This window comes from Dama dama, chromosome 13, assembly GCF_033118175.1.
Source record: "Dama dama isolate Ldn47 chromosome 13, ASM3311817v1, whole genome shotgun sequence".
In the NCBI taxonomy this organism is placed as follows: Eukaryota; Metazoa; Chordata; class Mammalia; order Artiodactyla; family Cervidae; genus Dama; species Dama dama.
Genome location: NC_083693.1, coordinates 21,434,417 through 21,442,831, shown reverse-complemented (window position 1 = coordinate 21,442,831; position 8,415 = coordinate 21,434,417).

Genomic DNA, 8,415 nt, shown 5'->3' with positions numbered 1-8,415 from the left:
GATGCTAATACTTCCAACTACGGGGTCTTTACTTCAATTCTTTGATCTTACTTCTATGTCTTATTTCCCTCTATGGAGAATCCCAGGTTTCAATTATACCTAATGTAAATTAGAACATTACAAAATTAAGCATGCTCTTTATCCCACAACACAGCAGTCTCAGAATAACAAAACCAGCACTACCGCTCATTACATTATTACAGGTAATTATTTATTTATGTAGCTTTTTGTAGTTCTTTAAATTATTGTCTTTAAGTCACATAGAATAGTTCTCTGGAATTATGCCACCAACTGGATACACATGTAAGTTAATTTGTTTTATTTCTTTTAGGGATTGTTTTTAAAATTTAATTTGGTTTTATAATCAGTAAAATACTCTCTTCCAAAGTCAAACCTACAAAACAAAGTATTATCACCTTCCCCCCAAAGTAACTTTTTTCCTCTCTCTCCATCTCATTTGTTGGATTAAAAAAAAATTTAACATAATCACACAGAGACACATACATATGCTCCTCTCCTTCCTTCCTTGGAGAAATAGTATACTACTAAACACTTTTATCCAACTCACTTTTTACACTGAAAAACATGTTTTGGAAAGAACTCCATTGCAATATATAAATATTATCCTCTTCTGTTTTGCACCTGCAGATATAGCAAGTAATAGTTATTTTGTTTTCTCCATCTACGCTTTTACAGATGACCCTACAATGAGTTGTTCTGCACAGCTATCTATAATTTTACCAGTGTTTCTTTCAGATAGATTATTAGATGTTTAATTGACAAAAAATAAATATATATGTAATTTTGCTAGTTATTGATAAATATTCTTCTATACAGTTTTTCAACTTTGCCTTCTCCCAAGTAATATTTGAGAATGCTTGTTTTCTCTGGGCTTATCATCCTAGTTCAGTTCAGTTCAGTCTCTCAGTTGTGTCCGACTCTTTGCGACCCCATGAACCACAGCACGCCAGGCCTCCCTGTCCATCACTAACTCCCGGAGTTTACCCAAACTCATGTCCATTGAGCCGGTGATGCCATCCAACCATCTCATCCTCTGTCGTCCCCTTCTCCTCCTGCCCTCAATCTTTCCCAGCATCAGGGTCTTTTCCAATGGATCAGCTCTTTGCATCAGGCGGCCAAAGTATTGGAGTTTCAGCTTCAGCATCAGTCCTTCCAATGAACACCCAGGACTGATCTCCTTTAGGATGGACTGGTTGGATCTCCTAGCAGTCCAAGAGACTCTCAAGAGTCTTCTCCAACACCACAGTTCAAAAGCATCAATCCTTTGGTGCTCAGCTTTCTTTATAGTCCAACTCTCATATCCATACATCACGACTACTGGAAAAACCATAGCTTTGAAATACAAACCATACTTTGTTGGCAAAGTAATGTCTCTGTTTTTTTAATAAGCTGTCTAGGTTGGTCATAGCTTTTCCTCCAAGGAGCAAGCATCTTTTAATTTCATGGCTGCAGTCACCATCTGCCCTGATTTTGGAGCCCAAAAAAATAAAGTTTTTCACTGTTTCCATTGTTTCCCCATTTATTTGCATAAAGTGATGGGACCAGATGCCATGATCTTCATTTTCTGAATGGTGAGTTTTAAGCCAACTTTTTCACTGTCCTCTTTCATTTTCATCAACAGGCTCTTTAGTTCTTCTTCACTTTCTGCCATAAGGGTGGTGTCATCTGCATATCTGAAATTATTGATATTTCTCCCGACAATCTTGATTCCAGCTTGTGCTTCCTCCAGCCCAGCATTTCTCATGATGTACTCTGCATATAAGTTAAATAAGCAGGGTGACAATATACGGCCTTGATGTTCTCCTTTCCTGATTTGGAACCAGTCTCTTGTTCCATGTCCAGTTCTAACTGCTGCTTTTTGACGTGCATACAGATTTCTCAGGTATGTATGACTTGCATACAGATTTCATCATCCTAAAAGATTGACAAATTTGAATTTTTCCAATCTGACAAGTGAGAAATGTTATTTTAGTTTAGTCTTAATTTGCATTTCTCTCATTGTGAAAAATGTTTTTCATACATTGAATATCTATTTGCATTTATTTTTCTGTGAATTGTCTGATCATTTCTTTAGCCTGTTTTTATATAGAGATTTTGGTGTTTTTCTATTATTAGAAGTTAATTACACAGGAATATTAACCCTTCAGTTCGTGGGTTTGCAAAGAGTCAGACACGACTTAGCATCTGATAAACAACAACAGCAACAATTAACCCTTTATTTGTGATATAAGTTGAAAATATCTTTCCAAGTTTGTCGTTTACACACACAAATTGTTTTAATGTTTTTATTTTTAGTAAAATCATTTTACCTATTTTTTTCCATATTGTTTCCAGACGTATAAGGAAGTTTTCCTCATTCACAGGTCATAGAAGAATTCACCTTTTTTTTTTTTTTTTTACTCTTTGTCTTATTTTTTAATATTTGATTGATTTTTACTATTATATTTAAATAATTGTTTTCTACTGACATGGAGGTTGCTGTTGAAAAGTTTGATATCAGTCTGATTTATTATTCCTTATAGATGACTTTCTATTTTTCCTTGGAAGTCCAGTAGTTTTACTAGAAAAATCTCTACATGTTGGGTTTTCTAGGGGTATTTCAAAATGTAATATCAGGTCAATATAGGTTCTGTTGGAAATACCCTAGTAAAATTACTGAGTCATAAGATATGCAAATCAAGCTCTAGAAGGTACATCCAATTTCCCAAAGTGGGTGTACCTGTTTGCATTACAAACAGCATTGTAAGAGAGTTCTGGTGGCTTCATATTCTTTTAAACACGGCATCTCTACCCTTTTTGTTTTAACCATCAGCTGTGTATGCAGTTGTAGCTCACTGTAGTTTTAATTTGCATATCCTGATACCTAAAGAAGTTGGGCAATTTTCATATAATTCTTGGACATTTAGATATTCTTTTCTGTTAAGTGTCTATTCAACTCTTTTGCCATTTTTTCTAAAATCAAATATCTTGATTTTCTTTTACTGTTTCGTGGAATTTCTTTATGCATAGTCTGCACATGAATCATTTGTCAAAGATATATATTGTGAGCATTGTTCTTCCCATTTAAGACTTGCCTTTTCAGTATTTTATGACTTGTCAGTGTTATCTTTTAATGGATAGCAATTCTAAATTTTGATGTCATATAACTTACTGTTTTTTAAATTATCTGTACTTTCTATATTTTGCTTAAGAAATTTTTTTCTACTCCAAAGCCAAGAAGATTTTCTCCTGGGTTTGTCAGTGAAAACCTTTATTGAATTACGTTCACCCTCGAGTCTAAAGTCAATCCAGAATTTAGTTTGTCATATGGTATGAAATAAGGTTGGTTCATCATGCTTAATTTTTCTAAGTTGATATGAATTGACATCTTATTTTTCACTTTTGCTTAGAACTATTTGCCCTGAAGTTTTTATGTGGAGGCATGGGTCAGGATAGCTTCACAGCTATTGTCCTTACAAAGAGATTAAAAAGATGTGACTGCAATTTGAATTCTGCTGCCTCTTCTCCTGATGTCTGGAATCTAAACCTCTTTCTTTCACCCTATTGGCCTCTGTCCCACTCAATTTTGTTTTTCATTCATAGAAGTTTCTGACTCACTAGCAGATTTTGTTCTAGAAGGAAGCTCTTCTATTAGAGAGATTGAGATTGGAGAGTTCATAGTACCCAGACAGTTCCAGCTCCCTCAGAGTTTGTCATGTACTCACCTCAAAACTAGAGCTTGCAAAATCTTTTCTAGTTTCAGCTGCCTTCCTTGCATTGCCTGCCATATATCTCAGGGTATCTATTTGGATGTTCTTTTGATGTCAGGTCCATCAGATACCCATGCCTCCTCTGTTGAGTCTATGTAGGTTTTGAAACTATCAGTAGTTTGTCTTCACTTGTTTATATTTTGGGGTTCTTGAGGATGTCACATAATCTAGTTTGGATGACATGTTTTGTGTGAGTTTTGGTTACACTATTATAGTTTTTCTGCATGTCTTTATGAAATGATTTGAGAAAATTATATCTGTCTATAGATTAAAAATATGTAATCTTCCACATATATACATACATCTGTGTATCCATATGTATGCTACATATATGTGTAAAGATCTATCCATATATCTATATCTATATTTCTTTTTCTCATTAAAAAAAAATTCCTTTCTGGCATGTTCCCTAGTGTACATAATACCTTAATAGACTTGTATACGCTGAGTAGAGATAGCAGAGTGGTAAAGAATCTGCCCGCCAATGCAGGGGACATAGGAGATATGGGTTTGATCCCAGAATCAGGAAGATCCACTGGAGAAGAAAATGGCAATCCATTCCAGTATTGTTGCCTAGGAAACCCCATGGACAGAGGAGCCTGGAGGGTTATAGTTCATGGGGTTGCAAAGAGTCGGACATGACTTAATGACTAAACAATTGTTGGACGGCTGTTCAAAATACCTTACCTAGTTTTCACAATTTTAAAAAATGTAAAGCTCTAGTAAACTTAATCACCATGCGTTAAATTATGTAAAAGCAGGAAGTTTGAGTACTTGTTATAATGAAAGAAAAGAGGAATCTGAGAAAACAAAGAATCACTTTCATCTTCTTTATAATAGCCAGTTGTTATAATACGAGGGAAGATGATGCAAATATGCAAGAAATGATAAACAACTGCTTTCATATTGTGTATTCTAATGTTGTAGATATCCAAATCTCATATGTAACAGAAAATACACATTACTGAAGTTCCATAACACATTAGCTGAATTAGGAAAACAACTATTTAGAGAGATAAGCATTTTGATGAAAATTGGCTAAACGCTACACCCCAGACTATTTTTCTCCCTTCCTTTACCATCAGTTAAAAGAATAACAGAGTGAGAATGTCTAGAAGTGTAAAGTCTCCTGGAATTATTAAAAAAATCAGAGTCTGACTGATAAGCTGAAGTATTCAGTGAGGTTTAATTTCAGTGTAGTGTCTCCTCTATAGGTTAAAAAAGCCAAATTGCATTGAAGAGAGTTCTGTTGTATTAGTTTCTGTGACTGCAGTAACAAATGACCATAAATTTAGTGGCTTAAAGTAATACAAACTTATCTTACAGTTCTGGAGGCTGGGAGTTTGAAATGATCTCCCTTGGGCTAAAGTCAAGGGCTCAGCAGGGCTGAGTTCCTTCTGGAGCCTCTAGGGATGGATTCTTTCCTTGCCTTTTCCAGCTGCTAGAAGCTACTCCTGCATTGTGGCTCCTGCACCCCTTCTTCCATCCTTCTTTTTAAAGATTTTTAAAATGTGAACCTAGTTTAAAGTCTTCATTGAATTTGTTACAATATTGGTTCCATTTTATGTTTTGACTTTTTGGCCTCCAGGCAAGTGGGGTTTTTAGCTCCTGACCAGGGATTGAATTTTTTGGGGCTCCAAAATCGCTGCGGATGGTGACTGCAGCCATGAAGTTAAAAGACGCTTACTCCTTAGAAGGAAAGTTATGACCAACCTAGATAGCATATTAAAGAGCAGAGACGTTACTTTGCCAACAAAGGTCCGTCTGGTCAAGGCTATGGTTTTTCCAGTGGTCATGTATGGATGTGAGAGTTGGACTGTGAAGAAAGCTGAGCACCAAAAAATTGATGCTTTTGAACTGTGGTGTTGGAGAAGACTCTTGAGAGTCCCTTGGGCTGCAAGGAGATCCAACCAGTCCATCCTAAAGGAGATAAGTCCTGGGTGTTCATTGGAAGGACTGACTCTGAAGCTGAAACGCCAATACTTTGGCCCCCTCACGCGAAGAGTTGACTCGTTGGAAAAGACCCTGATGCTGGCAGGGATTGGGGACAGGAGGAGAAGGGGGCGACAGCGGATGAGATGGCTGGATGGCATCACCGACTCAATGGGCATGAATTTGAGTAAACTCCGGGAGTTTGTGATGGACAGGGAGGCCTGGCGTGCTGCGATTCATGGGGTCGCAAAGAGTCGGACATGACTGAGCGACTGAACTGAACTGAACTGAACTGAGGGACTGAATCTACACCCCTTGCGTTGGAAGGTGAAGACGTCATCACTGGACCACCACGGAAGTTCCCCTTCCTCCATCTCTGAAGCTAGCAATGTTGGGAAGGGTTTTTCTCACTGTGCCACCTTTTCTTGATATGTTTTCCAAGTCCTTCTCCTATTCTTAGGGACTCACTCTTGTAAAATTTTTGGCCCCACTTGGATAATGAGGGAAAATCTCCATATTTCAGGCCAGTTAATTAGTGACTTAATGACATTTGCAATATTAAATTCCTTGCCATGTAGTCTAACATATTTGCAGGTTCTAGAAATGTTCAGTTCAGTTCAGTCACTCAGTCGTGTCCAACTCTTTGCAACCCCATGAATCGCAGCACACTAGGCCTCCCTGTCCATCACCAACTCCCAGAGTCCACCCAAACCCATGTCCATTGAGTCGGTGATGCCATCCAACCATCTCATCCTCTCTCATCCCCTTCTTCTCCTGCCCTCAATCTTTCCCAGCATCAGGGTCTTTTCAAATGAGTCATCTCTTCACATCAAGTGGCCAAAGTACTGGAGTTTCAGCTTCAATATCACCCAGGACCAATGAACACCCAGGACCGATCTCCTTTAGGAGGGACTGGTTGGGTCTCCTTGCAGTCCAAGGGACTCTCAAGAGTCTTCTCCAACACGACAGTTCAAAAGCATCGGGATGTAGATATTCATGATGTGCCATTAATCTGCCTATCATATCGACTAAAGTTTTCTAATCTAAATTAACCAGTTTGAGTAAGAGTACATTTCTATTTTTTTTTCTTGGAGATTCTATCATGTATACTTATTTTCAAAACAGAATTTCTTATACTTGTTATACCTGTACATTTACACATGCATGCACACATATACACATGAACACATTCTTAATTTACTCAGAGTATCACTGAAAAACAATAGTGTGTGAAGAAAACCCACATCCCATGTATAATGGAACAACATCCTTAATAATGGCCCAAATGCAGCATGAGTTGATATAAAGAACATCAAACTAGGAATCAGAAAGTCCATGTTCTTGACCTGAATCTGCCCTTTAATAAACTTTAATATAAAACTCTATTATTAGTAATAGAGTCATGGGCATTTATTTATCTCAAAGGTGTTCTCCATCATAGGGCTTCCCTGTTGGCTCAGTGGTAAAGAACCCATTTGCCAATGCGGGAGATGCACGTTTGACCTCTGGGTCGGGAAGATTCCCTGGAGAAGAAAATGGCTACCCGCTTCAATATTCTTGCCTGGGAAGTCCCATGGACAGAGGAGCCTGGTGGGCTATAGTCCATGGGGTCGCAAAAGAGTTGGATATGACTTAGTGACTATTCCATTAAGGAGCCTCATGACTAATGAATACTCAGCTCCAGAGGGAAAGGATGGAAGGGAGATAAATCTGCCCTAAATTTAACAATTTAGCAGAAAAGAAACTCTTTTACATGGTCGTGAAATCAGGTGGCCTTGGCCTGCAGCAGCTTGAAGCGAGGCTTCTAGTTCTTGGTCAGAGATTAAGGCCAGCTCATGGCGGTGAGAGCACCAAATCCTATCCACTAGACCAGCAACCGGGTCCTGGCTCCTTGGCTTTACAGAAAAAAATTCCCACAGACATGGGAAGTAGTAAAACCAGTGAAGTGTTTATTAGGAGGAAAAGAGTATAGTACGTGTGGATAGACACAAAGGCGGACTTAGAGTCTTATGGGGCATTTCTTCTGAGTTTCCTTTGGCCAATCATTTTTTGGTGATTTGACAAATCATTTGATTTGTCTGGTCTTGAGGCCGTCTTTGGTATACCTCAGGAAGTTCTCATATGCGCGCATGTATCTCTTAGCCAAGATGGATTCTGGTAAAGAGGCTCATGGGTAGTTGACATCACTTACTATGAAGTGACAAGTGATGCCCTTCCCCCCTTTCTAACCTCTGAGGAACCTTTCTAGACATGTGTAGTCGGGGAGGTCTCCTTAACTTTGAGAATGAGAAATAAGTAGTTTTTCATCTCTTACCTGGGCAGGGCCCAGCCTCCTTCATCATCCTGCTTTGATGGAGTTTCTGCTATTTTGGAGGTTCTGTCCACTGGGGGAAAGTGTTCAGCCTGGGGCCCATGTATCTCCTACCTCATTAGGGCCTGAATAGGAATCTCATTTTGGTGGAGTAAGAGCCAAACTTCCAAACTCTAATTCCTGACATGATCACTAATGCTAATTATTGAAATATTAAATGCAAAATTGCAATAGACCCAAATGCAGTTTCTCCACTAAAGCAACAGAATGAAATATTTAAGAACAGAACCTGAACAATGGCACAGGGCATAAACTGTTTGCATTATTTTAAGCTCTTAGTGTGGGATTAGCCAATCTGGTTATGTAACAATACTGCCTCAGTGTTCAATGAAAGTGGACATT